The following is a 21988-nucleotide window of genomic DNA, read 5'->3' as shown; positions in this document are numbered from 1 at the left end:
AAGAAACATATGGCCTTGGAGCGAGGTGAAAACCCCGATTCTCCTTCCAGACATTTTCAGTTCCAGAAATAGGATGATTGGATGGAATCACCTGAGGAGCAAGTGTAAAGGAATTTGGGGACTGATTAATGAAGAAAAATTAGAGAACGCCATGTGTGCTACACTTGGGTAAATGACAACTGAAAAGGAAATACCTGTAAACATTCGGGAGAGCCAGATTCCGTCACCTGGCTCAGTGGAGTGCGACTGGATTAACAGAGAAGCACACGCGGGGGCTTTGGAAAATGACAGGAGTGAAAGATTCACCAGCTTAGGGAATGATCTACCAAGGAAGTTGGAGATGACCCATTTTTAAGAATATTTCAAACAAAGCTGCACATATGACACCAGAGGGATCATTTGGGAGCTAGGTGGAAGGATCGGGTCCCTCCCTCTGCCATCGCTCTCCCAGGAAAGCCAGGCCTCTGCTGTCACTTTTGATTTATCGACGCGCACATCTGCAAATGGGCTAGATAGCTTGTGGGCTTTTTCCAGGGAAGTTGGGAGGGTACGATCAGGCTTGAGACAGCCTCACAAGGAGAAATGGTTCAGAATTTGTTGGGTGATTAGCTTAATGGGCTCAAATGGGTTGAGATCCAAATGAAAGCGAGCAACCACTGCACACACAGTGCGTTATGTTTGTGCACACTCTGTAATGTGTCCTCGACACACACACGTGCCCAAGCTGGGACCTTCGGAAGAATGTGAGAGTCCGGAGTGTGCAGCCTGTGTCTGTGATCCTGCTGGGCCATTCCAGCCAAACGGCGCCACGCCTGAGTGTGAGATGACCTGGAGGTCACCCTAACTATTGCAAAAATATTGAGATGTTAAGGCTATCACAGAGCTTGCTTGCTGTAATACACTTGCTAACTGTGTTCCGATCCTTGTCACCTCTACAGGTTCCTTGCATTCCTCTGAGAAATTAAACGTTTGTGTATTCTCTTTGGAAACTGCTGCTTGGGCAATGAATGAAGATCTGATGGGCCTCTGACTGTGGGTCTCAAACCAGGAATTTGTGTAACTGATTTAGTCTTATTTGCAGAGAATAGTTAATAAGACAAATTCCAGAAACTATTGCTGGGCCTTCAGGCTGGGCCCCCAAAACGTGGCTAAGTTGAGATTCCCTGAAGAAGATGAAGCCATCAAGAGACTGAGGCTGGAGTTTGTGGTCACTAGAGGACACTAGGCCACACAGAGCTTCTGTTCTGGGCCACTTACTCTGTATGCAGAGGCATGATGAGATTATTTCAGTCAACAGGTATTTATTGAATAAATACAATTAGCCAGGCCCTGGGTGTGGCTCAGCGAACAGTGCAGGTAGGCTTATGAAGCTGTGCATGATCGGACCTCTGGCAACCTCTCCCAGTCATCACATTTGTCTCCCCTCTTGCCCACTATATCTCAACCACTCTGGCTGTTTTTTTTTTGATCCTTAAATATATCAAGTAAGGAGGCAATCGTATGACAAGAGGATGTATAAGAAGTGTGTCCATAACAGAACTTCCCAAAATTTGGAAAGGCGAGTGGGGCCTGGGGCAGGTGGGCCCTTCCCCATGTTTTGGCCAGTTACCTCTGGCCTTGAGTGGCCTTGTCCTGGGCTCCTTCAAGAGTTGTTCCAGAGGAATAGAGTCTAACAGCAAGGTCTATGGTCCCCAAAGACTGAAGAATCGTTATTAACTTCCAGCACATTAAGCCTAATCAAAGAGGTACTGTGTCACTTTGATGTTAGTACAGACGCCAATGGCAAGAGTGCCTTTGTGGGCAAATGGGCTCAGGGAGCAATGACTCACAGACCGAGATGTGGTCTGTCAAGGCCAAAAGCAAGACAGAATATGGCTTCAAGAGCTAGAAGTGGTTGAGCCTGCTGGCTGAAACAGAGAGACTATGGTGTGGTGTGTATGTGTAGGTTTCACAGCGGTGATGTATTACATTGGAGAAGCAAGCAGGGCCCAGATAATCAAGGGCTTTAAAAACCATGCTAAGGGCTTGCTTTTGTTCTAGAAGGAAAGGGAAATCTAAGCCAGGAAGACACAGCATCCAGCTGTATTTTAGAAAGACCACTCCGATTGCCGTGTGAAAGTGGACTGGCGGGAGAAGATGGAAGGGAAGGAAGATGAAGAGGGCTACCAGTCAGGGAGCTGGGCAGTAATCCAGGCAGGTGACGCTAGTGGTCTGAACTCTAGTGGTGGCAGTGGAGATGGAGAAAAATGGGATGGATTTGGAAGACGTTGAGAAGATAGAATCTGCATGACTTGGTGATGAACTGGATATGAACAGAGAAGGATAGGAGGAAAAATGACTTCTGACTTGGACAGAACAAAATGAATGGTTTTTGGCATAAGCAACTGGATGAATGGTGATGCTACCCACAGAAATAGGGCAGACCAGAGAAGTCGGTTTGGCTGACAGCGATGCACTTGGCTTTTCCCTGTTGGAAAGAGACATCTAGGGGACAGCCAAATGAACATATCTAAGAGGCTTGGAGTTCAGAAGAGAGATCTGGGCTGGAAATTTAGAAATGGAAGCCCTAACATATGGATGGTGACTAAAGCCACTAAAGTAGATGACATGACCCAAGATGGGTATTCAGAGTAAGGGAAGAAGGTCTTTGACAGGGACTCCCAAGAAGCACCAACATTTAAGGGCTGAAAAATGAGGAGAATAAGGAGACCCCAGAGAGATGAGAGAGAAACCATGAGATGGGGTGCCATGAAGACAAGGCGAGAGACGTTCGAAAAGTGGTCAACAGTATGAGAAGCTGCTCAAGTGAGATAAGCATAGGAAGATCCACTGTTTCAGCAACAAGGAGGTTTTCGTAACCTTGCAGTGGGTTGTGGGTAGAAGCCACAGTTAAGTGAGATGAAGGGTGAATGGAAGTTGAGAAAATAAACTCTTTGTGAGGGTGGGCGGGGGTATGGCAGTGACATGGAGGCAAACTTCTCTTTCCAAAAAAAAAAAGGGATGAGGGGTCGAGGTTAATAAAAGACACGGGAGCTCTAATTTGCATATCATCATCTCTTGCCAAAGCACTTGCCATGTCCCAGGTCTTCCTCTCTCCCAGGACATTCTCCCCACTTCCTAGTCTTAAGTTTCTACAAAATGCGGATTCCTCCCAGCACGACGCAGCTGCTCTCCTGGTGGAGAGTCTCCTCCTTCTTCATTCACGCACTTTCTCCTCTGCTATTTCTCTAAAGACTATCCATACCCACTACTTCTGTTCAGCCACGAGCCCTGTCTCTCTTCCTCCCCAGCCCCCAACTCCTCGCCCCCAACATTCTCCCTTCCAGCATTTGCCTGCCTCCTCTTCATCAAAGGAATGCCTTCCTGGCTTTTCTCCAGAAGCCCTTTTCATTTATTCATCCTACAAATATTTATCTAGAGCTTACAGCTTACTTGACACGAAATATTGCACGAGATACTGGTGTAGACAGAAAGGTGAGATGAGGAATCAAACCACAAGGAGTAAGTTAGGAGAAATAAAGACATCGACTTACTTTTTCATTCAACAAACACTAACTGACCGTCTGCTAAACATTCAACTCCTGGATATCTGTGCATGTAACCGTAACATAAGGTAGAAAGTGGCACATTATATAGCAAGAATAGACCGAAAAGGAATGGAGGGGAAAAGGAGATTACTCAGCTACTTCTTGATAATTATTCTTTCATTCATCTCCTTCCTAAAGAAGTTGTCTTTTTCCTTAGGGAAGACGATTTAGGTGTACCTTCAGCCAGCACTCTACTCCTGCCACTTAGAAAAGCCTCTTTCTTCTTCTATAATATCTCTCTGTGTCTTGAGTTTACTGTGGACATTTGTGTCTCTTCAGATATATAATGGTTGTGGTAATGATAGACTAAATTCTAATGAAAGCAGCTCATAAATCATGGCCCTGGCAATGTTGCTACTGGCAAAAAAAGAAAGATTTTTTGGCCGTATCATACTCGAAGTCAAATAGAGGAAGTCCTAGTGCAGAGATAGGAGAGGAAGTGAGGTCTTCTACAAAATTGGAAAGGAATTTTAAAGTGCCTGGTAAATGCCAGATATACATTATCTCCAACCTTTACAATTTTTGTGAATCATTTGTCCTCACATTCACCTATCTACTTACCCATTTATCCATCTATCCATCATCCATCCATCCATCCATCCATCCATCCATCCATCCATCCACCCTTCCATCCATCTCAGCAAATATTTATGTGTCAGGCATTGTACTACATGACAGAGATATAGCCCTGAGCAAGGCAAACACAGTCCCTGCTTTCAAGGTACCTTTAGTCCAGTGATAAAGGCAAACAAACATCGCATGAGTAATTATGATCAACTATGAAAGGTTTTATGATAGACAAAGTTTAAAGTGCCAAGGAAGCATATAGTGGAGGTCCTGTAACTAAGCATTTTTATCTCCTAGAGCTGAGGAAATTGAAACTCAGAGATTAAGTCATTTGAGCATAGTCACATGGTCAGTAGAAAAGTAGAATCAAATCCAGACCTGGTTTGCTTCAGAGCCAATTAATTCTTCTCCCCCATGGCCTTAGTGCTATAGGAAAATCAGCAGTGACCAAGTGCAAGTGAAATTTTCAGTCCTTTCCCATTTCCGGTCTGCTTCAGTGATATAACATGGTGTGAACATTGTAGAAACAGCACAGAGGAAGTAGAAAAACTCATGACGCTATTCAGTTTTCTGTTATTTTTTAGAACAACAAAAAAGTGAAATCTCTCTAACTAAAATCCCCTTTCTCTCTACTTCCCTTCCTCCCTCCTTCTTTCCCTTTTTTCTCTTTCTCTTACTTCCATTCTATCTCTGTCCGTCTGTCCTCCTCTCTATCCATCCATCCAGCCCCGTTTGTCTTCCTAAAGGGCCCTCCACATACCAGGTACTATGCGTGACTTTTCCCCAATTTCATCATTAATAAAAATATTCAGCCCACGTCTCGGCTCGGCTTATCAACTAGACACCAGTCTGGCAACAAAAGGGCCTTCTGGTTTGGCACAGCCACTCCTGACAACGGAAGAGGTTTATAACCATAGGGATGGTTAATATAGTTGTAGTAACTGATATCGAGAATAGACAGGCCAGCAGCCACTCAACCTGGCCCATGTTTGCCAGGTCGCTGTTGGTCTTACAGGACGAAAACAGAACCAGCTGCAGTGAAGCATGACTTTCAGAGGGCCATTGGCGATATTCCACCGTGAAGAAGAGACCCAGCCTGGATGGACGAAAAATCTGGAGAATTCTCATGATGGGCTTCTTAAGCAAGGGCAGAAAACTATTCTCATCAGTAAGCCTGGAAATTTCTCTCCTCAGCTGCACTCTTGGTTTACTGCCAAATTTTTGACGACTCTTCCAACCCCAACCCAGATGGGCTTAGTTTTCTCATCTGTAAAGACAGGGAGTGGGCTCGATGCTCTGAGAGCTCTCCTGGTGGACAGCTCCAGGATTCCTTGCATTGCCAGAATCCTGGAGCAGCTGCAATCTCTCCACACATGGCCTTTCTGATCAGAGCTGTTCTATGTGACCTGGAAGTTAAAAGGCGGCGTGCTGACATCAGCAGTTCGGTCGAAGACCTGAGAGAACCCGTGGATGCTTCGCGTGCCATGGGATAACCTAACTACCTCATGTGTGTGGTGAGAATCAGTCTAAAGGAGTGTACGCTTCATGCCCAAACATACTGTCTTAGTGGGGAAGGCGTCCTCTCTTCTCCTGGCCTGTGAAGGACATACATTTAGTGAACTCCTGGCCTCTATCTAGGCCTATCTGGTATCCCTGGGGAGATGGCTTATGCTAGCCCTTGGGAGCCCTGTCCTGGAGGTAGAGAGCTGCCTTCCTGGTGGTCTAGCCGTGTAGTACCTGAGGGAAGGTAAGCTTGTTTTTTTTTTTTATTCTGAGGTTCAATGCTTAGCAAGTCCACCTAGCTAACAATCCTTCTGTCTGTCCTTGGTAATGAAGGGGACATTCTAGTCTATGCCTGCTTTACTTTATTTTATTTCTATTTGTTTAGAATAGAACTGCTTAATATTTGGGGGGCCCTAAGTAACCCCCAGCAGAAGGCAGCCTTCATTTTCCTAATGAGAAGATCCACTCTAAAAGATTTTAAATACATAAACTTTTAAGAATACCAGTGAAATTATTAGCTATCTACTTATAATATTTAATTCATTTACATGTGCATATTTAAAATTAGGTATAATATAATACACAAATTTAGAGATACTGCTTTCATCAACTCACATTTCATGGAACGATTTTATTTAAATTCTCTGTGTATCTTTCTCACTTTTTGAGCCATCTAAGGCATATTTTTCCCAAAGTATATTATACACTCTCTTTTCTGAAAGGTAATTTGGGGTGTATATCATAAATTTAGATACAGATATTTTAACCTCTGTTGACAAGCTTTCATTATACTATGTTCTTACGTGTTTCACATGCAGTCTAATTTAATAGTCATAGCAAGCTTATAAAATAGGTACCTTTAGTCCCTTCGTACAGGTGAGTAAACTGAGGGATACTGAGGTTGCTTAGTCACATAGTTAATAAGCAGTAGAGCTGAGTATTCACCTCCAGGTCTGTCCAACTCCAAAAACCATGCTTTTCCCATTATAAAGTCTTGCCTCTCCTACTGAACCCTGCTCCACTGTGGGACTTACCTATATTATCACACAAGATCTAGAGGTGGGTGATATACATTTTACAGATATGGAACCTGAGGCCCAACAAGGACTGCACCTTGTCCAAGGTTGGCCAACTCATTTGTACCCTATAAAAATAATACTATGTTCACCCCGTGGTCATCTTGAGAAGGCTGACCTACCATATTTTAGCACAAAAATTAAATACATTTGCTTCACAGTGTTAATCCTGTTTGCTTAGATCTAAGATTAAGTTAAGTCTTCATCTAGAACCAACCCTAACTATTACTGTAAGCCAAATGAAAATAGATGTGGCCCAGTCAGGCTGTCTAGTGAGGCTGTATTTGGCTTTGAGACCTGAAGAGCCTCAAGTTTTGCTTTTCCCCTGGTTTCAGTGCTCTGCGGTTTCTTATCACTTGCTTTAAAAATAACTTCTTACAGAGAAGGTATTTCTAAAGATCGTAAACTCCTGCGCTAGCAACACTTCAGACTTCTCACCAACCATACCACAAAGCAACAAAAACCGGCACAGGAAGCACAACTGTGATGCACAGGAAAAGGAATAAAGACTAGGTAGTCAAATCGATCCTTAACGACCTGCAAGATGCTAATTTAAACATTAGCTCAACATTCAACCCAGCAGGAGCATGCATTTGCACCACTTTTATGCCAAATGCTTAAACAAATGTAAGCAGGAAGGACGGCCTTCCTGTGTCATGGTAGGTGACAGCATCGGCAGCTCTGTAATTAAAGGGTTAAGAGTAAGGCACACAACAAGTGGTCCTAAAGATTTCTGAAAGAGAAAGTATTTACATTACATGACAGACCAGGAAGAATAGACCGCCCCCCTCCTAGCACCCTGATGTTATCTTAGGATTGCATGTCTTCAGAGCACTTGGGACAGCTCTGCCTTGTGCCAGAGGGAGAGTCATATCCTCCTGCTCTTTGCACGGCGGTACATTTGTCTTCCTAATCACTGTATGTGCAAGTTCCTGCTTCCAAAATCAGAGGCCGAATATTAAATCAAATCTTTCCTCCTGTCTGAGGTTGTTTGTACTTGTAACCTCTGTTTATCTATTTTCAGCAGCCTTGTCGTAAGGGTAAATAATAGATTTACTCACCTGTGCCTCTGTAAGAGATCACTGTCAGTTTCCTAATTTGCCCTTATAACAAACATTTACCCGCCACCCTGTTCCTGAGCCCAAGTTAGGAGCTGGGGACACATGGGTGAGTGTTTCCTCTGGAGTCCATGGGAGGGACGTGTGCGAGGGCCATGGGTGCCCAGAGGCAGGGCCAGGCCCCTGGCAGGGGCGAGCGGGAAGGTGATGAGGAAGACTGCACGGGGGACATGACCCTGGGGCTGGGCCATGAAGGACAAGGAGGAGTTTGCTAGGCTCTGTGTTAGAGGGAGGGAGAGGAAAGTGGAGGAAAAGGAAAAAAACTGGGACCTTAGTTTCGCTTCAAGCATTCTGAGAAGGAAGGAGACTTTTTGCGGGTGTTTTCTCACAAAGCCTAGTTAATCATTTCCACTGGGAGTCTATCCTTAACAAAAGCCGCCTTTCTCTGCCTGTTAACGCACAGGTAAATACAAGAGGGACAGCGGCCTTTGAATGAAAGGGCTGCTTGCAGTCTGTCTAGGGGCAGGAGAGGGTCTGTCACAGAGAAATCTTCAGGGCACTCTGCTGTGTCACCTTCTCTTCTAGGTGGGAAGCCTATTAACCCCCCTCCATGGTTGCTCCCGGTGAGCATTGTCTGGCTTTTCGTGGAATGAAAGCGAGATGCAAACCCCAGTGGAAAGCCACCCTCATGTCCCCAAATCCCGATGCTCCCCTGCAGCATCTCTTGAAGCAGAGCTTAAACACACCAAGTGTTCAACAGATGCTTGTTTGATTAGCCAACTGAATGACTACTATCAAAGTTGAGAGGAAAAAAAATCAGATTATCCTTAAGAATGTCTATTCCGGCTGTCGGTACTGCATTTTCAGAGTAAGGTTCAAGCGAGACAAATCATCTTCGCTGTTCTCAATGTCCACGTGACCGGTCACAAGCTGGCTGATGAGATTAAAAAGAAACAGACCAATTGAGCTTATTGGAAGTCTTCTCCTTAGCTGGGATTTGCAGAGGGCCTCACCTGACATTTGTAAACTCTGATTCAGACCAAATTGTGGCTACAATTTGGCTGTCAGAACTCAAAAACCGGAAAAGGAAAAAGCAAAGAAAACAGCCAGAAATGACTAGATTTCAGGCCCCTGCATAACACAGCGGAAGGTCCCTTATCTCCAGTGTCTGGGTCCCAGCATTCGGCGGAGCTCGCAGCATCCACGCCTCCGTCTCCTCCAGCAGGAAGAGGGTGTTGCTCTGGGCGCTCACAGACCACTTATGCCAAAGCGGTCACAATTCACTAGGTCAAGAAGTTCAGCCTTCAGCAGGAGCTTTTGTAGGTTTTCATATGCAACCTTCGGCTTTTGAGAATTGGTTCTATTTTCAGAAATCGTCGTTACATTGTAATAGGCTTTCTTCATGTACCCACCATTGTGACAGAGGATGCTGGAGCGACTCCATTGTTCCAGTCCCATGAGCATCACTGCACTGAATAGATGGTTCCGGAAAGAAGACATACTCTGATCTTGCTCACCGCTTTTTACTATGAAATTTTAGATACCTTTCTAAATGCATTTCATATCACCACTATTTTCAAAGCTATTACATTAAAGTATGTTAAAGGTATCCACTGATTAAAGTAACTTAGCTCTCGGCCATAGTAAATGACTCAAGGCATCAATACAGCCTTAGAGACAATACAATTGTATACACTTATTCCCACACACAGGCTTCCTGCATACACATTTAGGGGTATTTCTGCATTTGACTTTTTCTCTCTACTCTAGTCCTTTGACTCTAATATTCTACGTAGGGGACAGTTATATGTCAGACATGCAGTCTGATGGACATTTTCTAAAACCATTTCTTTCCACATAGAATTCCGAGAAGGATGTTTCTAATTTCTCACCAGTGTAGCTTTGTAATGTCAGATAGTCGCAATTTGACCCATCAAAATTTTCTACACTCATCTTGTGTGGTGAAATAGTAATTATGTGATTGAATGTATTATTATATGGCTTTTTAGATGCGTTTTAATCCTTCCTTACAGTAGGGTGGTCAAATACACTGATTTTCGAGGGCCAGGCCATCTTTAAAATGTCAGGGACTGCCAGCCCCATAGCACAGTGTATTTATTATTATCAACTAGTCCTTTCTCACCAGCTCACACACACTCATCTTGTCCCTGACTCTTATCCATCACCGCTAAAAATCCAGAGATTGCTGCTTTGAAAGGCACTGCCTCTGCAGCCACTGGCTTGTCAGTGGGCTGGGAATTGGGAAGGGGCATAAATTAAAAAAAAAAAACCAGAAAGAAGTCGAGGGCTAGAAAAAGAAATCAGTCAGGAAAGTGCTAGTGGGAGGAATAGAACCTATTCAGAATGAAACTGTGCCGTGATTTCAGGAATTTTAGAGCAGAATTCTGCTCTTAATTCCCAAGTCTGCTAGTGCCATTATGTTCATCCAACTTGCTTCCAGTTTTGATTTTAAAAACTATACAAATATAATGGAAAGCCAACTAACTTAGAAGACTCAACTCCATCTTTATATTCTTTCACTGCATCCTTTTTTTCTCAAGAGACCCCAATGTGTTCTTGATGTGCCCTTAGCTGCTTGTATTTCTTCCACTCACTGTGACATCTCTTCTCCCAGTATTGATCATTGTGCAGAATGAGATTTTGAGCAAGGCTCTGTGACTCCTTTCAACAGCAGCCCCAACATGAAGCTAGGGAGGCCGCGGGCTCAGGAAAGAGTGGGTCGTGACCCAGCGTGAGTGTGGGATGGCTGTGACGGAGCCAGAATGCGCCTCCCTCGTTCTGCTGTTGTTCTGCGTACCCCGGTCAACCCCTGACCTAGTAGGAACTAGCACACATCCTTCTTTCTTTACTTTCTCTGCTTCCTATTTCCCAGCACCATGGGCTATCACCATCTGAGATAAACAAGACACTAACTCCACTCTAAAAAAGGAGGGGACGGTGGATGCTTCTCAGCCAATTGCAGCCCACAATCCCTTTTAATAAACATAAATACCTCATATCCTTATCCTCAGCCACATTCCGATACCTGGTGCAAAAGAGAGACATCTCTTGGGACAGAACCACAGCTAGGATTGAGCCTTCCTGTCTGTAAGGTGGATTAGCAGCTAGCAGCTCTATTTCCTGAATGCTGACTATGTTCCAGGCTAAAAACTTCACAATTATCTTTTCATTTCAGCCTCCCAAGAACACCATGTAGTAGGCATGACTGTTATCCCTACTTTAAAAAATGCAAATAGAGTCTCAGAGAGAAATTTGCTCCAGATTACCCAGTTGGTAAGAGGCTGAGCTGCGGTCACAGCTGGATAGTCCTGCCCAGTGCCAGGGCTCCTCACCACGACTGCGTGTGGCTCTTTATTTTCCCCTTTTAGGGATGTAAGTCATATTGTACTATTCACAATATTTTTTTCAGATCATGTAAGCTAATCCTCTACCCCAGCTAATCCAGTGACAAATCACTGTGTTGGGAACCCCGATTCTGAAGAGAGGTGCTGACTCTGACAGGAGTCGTCTCTGCTTCTCCCAGGGGTCTTGATAGTGCGCGTGTGCAGGGGGAGCTTAACATCTCCAAACGGTATTACTTAGACTTCCTTGCTTCTCACTTCCAACCGGATTCAGACGACGAGAGGTGGGGGTGGGAAATGGGCAGGTGGGAGGAGAGAGAAGCAAGAGTGTTTATTCCTGTCCTCTCCCTGCGCTGGTGCTGCAGCCTGGGCAGCAGGCATCACCTTCCATGATGACCATTGTCCAGGCCCCTCTCCTGTGGTTCTAACTGTCCCCAAGCTCCAGTAACATGGTTTCCTGCTATTGCCCCTTCAGGCCCAGCAGTGGTCACGCTTCCCACCGTGGCAACCCCTGGGGGCTTCACCATCTCTCGGTTTTCTTGGCTTGTCTACACCTCTGTAAATACGTTCCTTCATTAACTTCTCTTCAACATCCCAGCTGCGTGTGGCTTCTGTTCCCTGCCCGGACTCTGACAGAAATCCTTTAGCATCTCCTCGATCACAGGAAAAGCTTTAAAATGCCCTGAAACAAGACCTAAATAGAACCAAGGTCGTTTATTTTTGTAGAGATTTTTGACTCACTTTTTATAAACTGGAGCCAAATATGTTGCCCAAAGGAGAAGAGGGAGCTTGGGTATCTTTCCAGTTTTCATAGCGCGGCCTCTGATCTGCAAGGCAGTAGAGGGAGAATCTCAAGCCCGCAAGCCTAAAGAGCAAATTCACTTCCAACTGCAACGTTTAAGTTGGTGGGTTAAATTTAGAATATGAATAAACATTTGCCCTTGATACATACTGCATAATTTCACATCTGTAATAAACTTCCCATGCTGTACCGTATACCGTTTCCCAACTGACTCAGTATAAGGAAGCTCTCATCTCAGACCCTGGTTTTTCTAAAAATAATAATGATAACGACATCACCAACGCTCCCCCCTTTACTCTTTTGCGATATATTCTGAGCATAGCAAGACTTCATAGTTTACTGGGCTATTTTTCTTTTCTTCATATAATATGCATGCCACAAACCTACAATTATGGGGTTTCTAAGAATTTAAATGATACGCCCTAGACACTAAATTGATGCCTTTGTTTTTCATATACACACAAACACAACATCCAAGAACATGACTTTGTCTCTTGAAGGTCAATTCATGAGCAAAATTAAATTCCAAGACCAAGTTTCGGAAAGGTCACCTTCATTAACCTTTTATTAATTAGAACACGTAAGTGTCCACTAAGAGGGGCGTTCTCTCTTTCTCATGTTCTCTTTGTGGAAGCTCTGAGTGGTAATAGCTCCCGATTACACCCACACGGAAATTATCCCATCTGTTTCTGTGCGCTGGGATAAAGCCCATTCAATCCAGTTAACACTGGCTGAAAGCAGGCTTATTACCCAGACCATCTTACACCTTCAGAGCCCAGCAGTGAAGTACTTGACTACAGACCATTGTGCTGAATGAGGCCGGGGTCTCATTTTAGAATAGGGAATGGCAAACATATTACATTTCAAGATGAATTTATGATATTCAAATAGAATGAGTTGGGATTCACTATTTTAATGAGAAATGGGTTAGATCACGAAACATGATTAAATACATAAAATCCTGTTACAACTGCCTTATAAGCTGCTGACTCAGGCACTTTGAGAAAGATTGAAATATAGGAGATGATGCTTATCTTCAAGGAGTTTATAGCAAGGGTCCCCAATCCCTAGGCTGTGGACCGGTACCGGTCTGTGGTCTGTTGGGAACCGGGCTGCACAGCAGGAGGTGAGCAGCAAGTGAGCGAGTGAAGCTTCATCGGTATTTGCAGCCGCTCCCCAGCACCAGCATCACTGCCTCAGCTCCACCTCAGATCATCAGGCATCAGATTCTCATAGGAGCACCGGTTCCTGGTGTCCAAAAGGTTGGGGACCACTGGTTTATGGTATGGTCAGGTTTAGGGCATAAAAAGAGAATTAGTAGCACATGAGTAGATACTGAAAGGTGAGAAATGAATTGTCTAGCCAGTGAGAGCTCTGGGAGTTCAAAAAAGAGAAGATCACAGAAAACTGCCATCCAGATCCCTCAAGACAAATATTTCTGTTCTGAAAAGCAACCATTCCTGTTTTAAAAATCACAAGAGGAACTTTTACATTACCTAACTCAGTCAAACACAATGTTTTCTTTATTGCCCAGGTTTGCAGACTAAACATTATAATATTAGAGTGCTTTAGAATCACACAAACAATGATTAAATGCACTTATTTCTTGATAAGTTTCTGCAGATTAAATACACACTCTACATTAATTATTACCGAGCTGGCAGGAAGTACACACATGCGAACAGGGCTGGCTTTCGGAGAACGGAGGGCAGTGAAGTTACAGTCTCCTTCCTCACCACATTTTTATTGATCTTCTTAGAGCCATTTCAGAAACATTGCAAACAAATAATTTACACCCAATAAGAAAAGACAAGCCCAGAGAAGATACGTAATCAGAAAAATGAGAAACTATCTCTGGCCGGACCATCTTCTATTATGAGGGGCAGGCCCGTCCCATTGGCTGACCGTTTTTCTCGCCTTATCTGAAGGCTTCCTGCCAGCCTGGAAGATGAGGAGGCGTTAACTCTTCCTTTCTGTTTGCTGTCAACCCTCACAATTGGCCAGACATGCTATTTTTTTATTTCACTGTAGAACTCCGCAAATTGCCATTAAGCTTGGTGGAAGCAGAAGCCATTCTTGGGTCCAGCCAGCGCTTTTCAATGAAAGAGAAGGCACAGCCTCTTTCTCCTCCCTCTTTTTGCCTTACAGGGAATCAGCTGTCCAATTCATTTCGACTTATTTGGACTTGAAAAGGAAACACTTCAGTCTGCAATGAACAACCCCAGGCAGTTGTAAAGTTAGACCAGCTTCTAAAAGGATTCCACCTTGGCCCTTCTAAGTGCAAACATGGTTTCCCAGGTAATTCATAATTAGTTAATGGTGCCCTGAATGTTTTTTAGCTGTCGTAAGCACCATTACTGTCTTCTGAAGAATTTAGAAATGTTTCTTCAGAAATGACAGTAGCTGTTAGCTTTATTGCAAAACTCTTCTTTCCATTAGCAGATGGTCGAATTTCTTTCTTATTTCCAATTATGAAAACATGTCTCAACTTGTTATTTTAGGCTATTGTGTTTGACCTCTACCATAAGGCACTTGGAGAAACAATCCTGTTTACTTGAGACTCGGTTTATAAATTAGTGAGTTGATTCAGGGTCTGGATGATTCTTTTCCTGCTTTTTTTTTTTTTTTTTTTTTGAATTCAGTAATAGTGTATAATTTAAAATATCAGGAAATGGTAATAAAAGGGTGGAGGTTTTTTCCCTCCTGTCCAGTAATTATGCTCCAATGTTGAAGTTATAATATACAAAATAAAAACTATGGTTAGTTAGTATTTTAAAATTTTTTCTTCATGCCACACTGTCGGTATAAAAGCCTCTTTTATACACGTATCTTTGCTTATCTATCCACATTCATATCCTCCATATAACTTCAGCCCTGGTCATACTCTCAAAAGAAATTCTTTTGCTGTGTCTTCATCTGGATCTTTCTGGCCATTCATCTGTTTAAGATTAGGGGTCGGGAGAAAGACTTTATATCCAAGTAAGACGAACTAGTCTGTACTCCTATAAATCTAATCTAAATTGAGTGTATACACAGGACAAGCAGTCTTGCCTAAAAAAGGAAGTATTTGCCTAACTGAATAAAGAATGACCATGTAGAAAATATTATTCAGACTTCCAGGGTTCAAAGTAGGAAAAGGAGGGTTACTATTAGAAAGACGAGCAGAAATGAAAATGTTGCACAAGATGAACCGTCTTTAAATAGTCTCAGCGTGGAATCTCAGAGAACCAGCATTACCGTCGGCACCAGCTCTCTCTCTGCCTATGGGGTCTCTCTCATCTTCCTGTTCAAAACTTCTGTAGAATCCATGTCTGACAACCAATCAAGCATTCTGCTTTGGAGAGATTATTTTCTCATATGGTCCTGATTTTTTAAATGTGTGTTATTTTTTTCCTTACCCACTTTCTCTGGGAGGCTGTAGGAGGTGCACGCATGCACACACACACACACACACACACAATTTTGGAGTAGGGGATAAAAAAGAAGTGCAAATACCAAATCGTTAAATTAACTTCAAACTACAATTCAAGGAAGGAAAGTTAAACGTGTCAAGTTGTAGGTGGCATTTAAGGCCATAAACTGATTATTATCCTACTGGATTTATATGGTTCCCTGGGCTCTCGGGGCCTCACAACCACTAATTACATGTTTCTCTGGCTACCCCAATAAGGGAGCGAGGCATCGTTAACCACATTTTATAGCCAAAAAAAATCAAGAGTTAAGTGATGGGCCTCAGGTTACAGACTAAACAGAAGGTAGAAAAGGAATCTGATGCCTAAGAGTTTCTCAGTCCAAGCAAACATCTTGTCTAGCCTCATCGTAAATATCAAAGAGGTAAACGTTGGTGTGGATTTAAAATCTTTATCCCAACAGTGAGAAAACCAAAAGCTTCTCCACTACAGAGATAAAACCAAAACCACTGAAGCTAGTCCATGGCAGTGGTTCTCAAACATTAGCATGCATCAGAATTCCTTGGAGGGTTTATTAACACACAAACTTCTGAGCCTCACCTCCAGCTTTTGGGATTCAGGTCTGGAAGGGGGCCTGAGAATTTGTATTTTGGAAAGTTCCTGGGTAATGCTGGTGCTGGTGGTCTGGAGAACTCAATTCTATGGAACTGATCCTCTACCTCGGATCTAAGCCCATTCTCGTAGACCATGAATCACCACCCCCTATCCCTACCTAGGTATCTTCAGATTGATACTCTACCTCCTTCTGGCCTGGCTTTTCAGCTTCCTCATCCTTCCTCTTATTTGGTATGTCCCATAGACAGAAACAAGGCCAAGTCACAAGGTGATTAAGAGCCTCTGTTTTGATATATGTCAGGTTGCTGTTTAGTACCTCCATTGCTGTATCTGTAAAATGGGAACAAAAAGGTCAACCTCATAGGTATAATTCAAGGGTTAATCGAGGTAACCTAGTAAGGCACTGAATGCCTGGGCTGGAATAAAAGCTCATTAATAATAATCATTATTATCATTACATATTTACCCAACAAGCACTTGTTCAATATCTGCTATACTTTAGACTCTGTGAAGAATAATGAAGATAGAATGACAAGTCCTGATCCCTACTCTCAATGAGCTTAATCTAATTCTTTAGCTAGATGGGGGCTTCAGAGTCACCTATGATTTGATACTAGACAGACAAGTACTAATTAGTAGGCAAAACCAAAACAAAACAACAGCATAAACATTCCTTTATATGAAAGCCAATGCAGAAGACCGATAGGTAAATACTGAGTTGTGGTTGAACAGGGAGGAGGACAGGAAGTCCTTCTTCTACACCCCTACCCTGCTTCACCCCAGGCTTCTGTGAGCTCTGCTCATTTAGGAAAGCTGCAGAACTAACCATTCCCCTCTCTTCAGAATTGAGGTAACTAAGAGTCAGAGAGGTGGCATAACTTACATAAAGGACACAGAGCCAACAATAGAGGAAAAGATGGATAAAGTATCACAGAATCATGCTGGGAAGGACCTTACAGATGAGTTTAAGTTGATCCAACTTTCTTATTATATAGATAAGGATACAGAGGTCTTTCCACCCATTTAGAAGCAGATCCTGGGAATATGGCCCAGGTCTCCTAACTTCTAACCCATGTTCCTCTCTGCTATACCTCTTCTCCCTTTAGTTCTTGCAAATAATACTATAGGGATGGAGCATTCTCCCTCAAATGAAACAAGCTTTGGTTCTTCCCCATCTGATGGCACCAGGTCCAGTGTCCCAGGAAGGTCAAGTGTTCCAGCCCCACCATAAGCGAGCAGTTAAAAGTGTTTTCCTTTAAAACCCACCTTCTCCCCTGAAGCTGCTTAGCTTACCAACCCTTCTCAGAGGTCTTTACATTTTCCTAAGTGTCCCTTAAAGACCTAAAGTAGCATTTAAAAGAATTGAGTGTGGCTCAGAGCCAGAAGAACATCAAAGAAGGCCTGAGTCAACTGCCTGGTATCCACCATGTGATGCTGACTTATGTCAAGAAGAAGCGCAACTCCCCCAGGTGCCACTGGCTTCCTTGCCAAGGAGAGTAGTCTTTGGATTGTCAAGGACAAAGCAATGACTGCAAAAAGGAAATGACCTAGATGTGATGTACGGGATCAGAGGAGGAGATCTAACTGCTTCATGTGAATTTAAATGTTGCACCTGGAAAAACCGTACCACGAGCTCAGAGGAAATCTGCAAATGAATGAGCAACCTGTTAGCAGAGGCCTTTGAAAAAGACATGATCCATGAGAATGAGGCCAGAAGCAAGGAATTAGGCTAATGTTTCAACTTTTTTAAAGAGTGGAAAGGAAAATTCTCTAAGATATGGGTGTTTGAGCTGGAAATACATCCCCAAAATTATATATAAGATGGATTGTAAAAAAAAAAAAAAGTCAGTAATGGTGGTGCCATAAATACCAATCAAGTTTTACTAAGAACAACTCAAGTCATACTAATGGCAGTCATTTCTTCCTGGAATAAAGTTGTACGATTCAGATATCAGAAAAAATGAAGTAGACAAGAAGGACTTCTGTAAAGAATTTTGGACAGGGTTACAAAACACAGCCTAGAAACCAGTACAGTTAGGCAGATAAATAACTTGATGATTGATAATTACAAATGGCATGAATTAGTTGGTAGAAAATATTTCTTGGCCTTATCCTAGGCAATATTTTTATTAATAATTTAACAGAAAACAAGAACATCTTACTAAAACTATCCGTATACAGGAGATCTAATTAAATATAACTGTAGTTACAAGAAGTATGCCCTTTATCCTTTCTGGAATAAAGATCTAGAAGCTTGAATTACCACCTGGGAGAGGTAGATAATATATTAGATGGCAAAATGTGGATTTTAAATTTTCTAAATAGCCTGGCACCAAATTTAAGAAAATTTCATTTGAAAAGGATAAATGTAACTTTTTGCTATGAATTTAAAAAAAAATCGCCAATATTGGGGAGATACAAGCTTGCAGGGGTACATATAATATATAGAGATGTAATCAGTATAACTTCAGTACCTGTTGTAGCATAAAAAGGCTACCAGAAAACTCTGATGTTAGGCTGTGCTAACAGAGTGATAAGGTGGCCATGGTCTGATTACCTGGAGTGCGGTGTGTGGTTCTGACAGCCACACTCTACAGTATTAGGGAAGGACCAGAATATGTCCGCAGGAGAATGAGTAGAATGAGAGGATTCAAAACCTTACCACGTAAGACGTGGTTGAAGGAAGCCGAGTTAGCGACGTCTCTGCGTCAGCGTGGTGTACGCCTTCAAAACACTCAAGGGCCAGATGTGGATGTGTTCTGCGCCCAGGCAGACGGCGGAGATACTGTGGGTTTGGTGCCAGACCACTGCAATAAGGAGGGCGTTGCAATAAAGTGAATCGTAATCTTTTGGGCTGGTGGAAGGCTTTGCCTTCAATTTGTAAAAAAACCCAAAAAACAAAAAGCAACAACGAAAAACCCATCTGTGCATCATAATAAAGCAAAGTGCAATAAAACAAGGGATGCCCATAGCTGAAGACTGCAGAGAGACAGAATTACTGTCAATCCAAGGAAGTGCTTCCTAACGGTCTCCAATTTAGAAGGTAGGGAGGTCCCCATCGTAGGAGGTTTTCAGGCATGGCAGACAGTACTTCCCAAATGGGGGTACATCCATCCTGACTCTAGGCTGTCCCTGACTTGGATAGTGTTAACTTGACTATACTTGCAGTAAGTACGCCCTCTCTGGAATAAAGCCCTGAGACTTCACACTACCAGCTTTAAGACCTACTTCTATGAGCCACAGAACCGTATCAAAATCCTAATAAAGCCTGTTTAATGATATGTTGGGATTATACAGAGCTTTCAACTAGGGAGCTCAGGGCATTTTCACATCAATTATTACCTTTTATCTTCTAAACACTCCTGCCAGGTGAGAAGGAGGAGGAAGCCTGTTTTATTTTACCCATGTCGTAGCTGGGGAAGCTTGACAAGATTTGGTGAAAGCTATTCCATCCTGACGGGAATCTGAGATTTGGAATTTGGAGTCTGGCTCTTTCCCAATCTCTATTTTAATGGATAAACACCACATCACACCTTTCTGCAGGACTCTCCCTGCTGCAAAGCCTTTAAAAGAAACAGTAATCAGGGACCGAATTCAAACTTTTGATTCCAGGAAAGGCAGGGACACGCTGGTGGAGACAAACAGAGCTATTGGGAAGCAACGTGAGAAAAGCCATTTGCCCTTTATTAGTGGTGACTTACAAGGAGAAGACGGCTCAGGTACAATGCTGCTCGCCCCACCTCATTTTCCTCAATTATCTGAAGAGTTGATAATTCTCTGGGATGAAAGTTCCAAATATGCCTTTTAACATCATAAGAAAATATCCAGGGCTTCAGAGCCCGCTATTTTTGTTTCTACTGGAGTATTTAACACAGTCTGCCTTAAATTAGATTGGCACATGTCTCTCTGATTAATCCCGAAAGTTCCGTGAAGAGAATGCTAAACCTTCCTTGTCTTTGTGTCAGGAGCAGGTACGAGTCTCTGAAACTAGACTGCCTGGGTTTAGATCCCATCTCTGCCACTCAGCGAGCTGTTGTGACTTTGGGCGAGTTAGTCGACAGCTCAGTGCCTGGTTTCCCCATCTACATAAGGGGATCCTAAGAATACCTCCTTCCGCCGAGAGGAGCTCTGGGGAGCAGACCAGCTAATCTATGAGCGCCCGGCCCCTGGTGTGTGCTTCCTGTTTTGGCCTCCATTTTCACTGCACTGACCATATACTACAGAGCACAGAAAGCCTTTAGCTTGGTGGTTAAAGTCAGCCTACTCTCTATTCGCCTGCAGTAAGATCCTGGGCTGTCCACGCCGAGGACATCCTTGGGAAAGCATGCATAAATGTAATGCACAGGTAACTCGGAAACCTAATTTCTGTAGGAAAATTCCACTGTTTTCCACCAGTGAAGCTTTGCACCAGAACTGGTAATGATCTGTAAGGACCTTCCCTAGGCTGTTTTGCAGAAGAGAGAATGGTATTTTAAAGAAATGTCATTCCAGAGCAAGTTTTAAAAGAAGACACTTTCTTCCACGAGGGAGAAATTTACCTAATTGCTCCCAGCATTGGGTGTAATTTTAAGTGACTTAGATTCTGGTGTTTGAAAAGTAGTGATGGAACCACTGTGGTCCCTATGGTTTCAGCAGATGTACCCCTGCCAATAGGAGGTGAGGTGACAGGAAGAAGATGTACCCCTGCCAATAGGAGGTGAGGTGACAGGAAGAAGGTGACAGGAAGAGGGCCGGAAGCAGCCCACGTGACAGGTCAAGGTCTTCTTCGGCTTGGAAGGACCAAATCAGAGAGCACTGGAGAAAAGTGAAAGACAACCGTAAGGGAGAGATGAACCCCAGCGAAGGGGGTATTCAGGTGTGGAAAGACTAATATTAGGAATGATATTAGTATTCCTAAATGGAATACTCATTTGGGAATAGTTGTTAATATTAGTATTCCATTTAGGGTCTGAGACCCGCCTGGCTGGTAGATGTTAGTGAGGGAGGTTGCCGTATTCTAGAAGTTGCTCTGTTGGTTTTGATGTTTCTTTAATATTTACTTGGCTTTTGCTCTTTCAGAAAAGAGAATTTTTTATAATAAGGTTGCAGAAAATTGTACAGTCACAAATCTGTGGAGAAGCCAGCTAAAAGCTACCCTGGCAAACCTCCGCGAGGATGCCCTTGTTCAAAACTGCGGGGTCTGTCGCCCCTGGTTAGCAGTGTGCCTAAACCACAGGGGAGGGGAGAGGCAAATGGATATCTTTCCTCGAGGCAGAAATTGCAAAAATCAGAAGCCCCGGTTTGGTGTTGTTGGGACTCAAATCTCCAGTGCGTAGAGTTCGTGTTGCTGTCTGGCATGGTGGCTAAGAGCCTGCCTCTGGTCTGACGGGTGAGACGTGGTTCTACTGCAGCTCTATCACTTTCTGGCTATGGCACTTTCGCCAATTTTTTTAACCTCCCTAAACCTCCATTACTTACTATTTAACAAACAAATCTATAAGACCTACCCTCCCCATGGGGAACTGGGAGACTCCGTGAGCTAATGTGTACGGAGTGCTGAGTCCAGTTCCCCATTATTTTTTTTTCATTGTTTAAACTTCTCTTAATTTATTGCCTTTAATAAGAGGGGGTTGTAAACATTGAAAAAATATGAAAATCATAGCAACAAACTCAGATGAGCTCTAAAAGAACCTACTGGATGGATTACGAAAACCAGGGTTTAAATCCTACCTCTTCTACTCACATGATGCCAAGCTGCCTACTATTTACTTCACTCTGCGTTAGTTTCTTTATTTTTTTAAAAAATTTCTATTCCGTGCATATTAATCTATGACAAAGGAGGCAAGAATATATAATGGGGTAAGACAGTTTCTCCAATAAACAGTATTGAGAAAACTGGACAGATACGTGACAAAAAATTAAACTAGACCAACCACTTTCTTATACCATATATAAAAATAAACTCAAAATGGATTAAAGACTTCAGTGTAAGACCTAAAACCATAAAATCCCTAGAAGGAAAGAGGCAA

General features: G+C 43.1%; 1 protein-coding gene across 1 annotated transcript in view; it reads right to left on the bottom strand.

Moving 5' to 3' along the window:
• The window catches only part of CHN2 (chimerin 2), a 263990-nt gene that overhangs the window by 134240 nt on the left and 107762 nt on the right, over positions 1-21988 (bottom strand). The gene's annotated exons all lie outside the window — the stretch shown is intronic.

This window comes from Pteropus medius, unplaced genomic scaffold, assembly GCF_902729225.1.
Source record: "Pteropus medius unplaced genomic scaffold, Ma_sr-lr_union100, whole genome shotgun sequence".
Lineage (NCBI taxonomy): Eukaryota > Metazoa > Chordata > Mammalia > Chiroptera > Pteropodidae > Pteropus > Pteropus medius.
The sequence above is the reverse complement of the archived record's forward strand: the minus strand, read 5'-3'. Positions and strand labels throughout refer to the sequence as shown.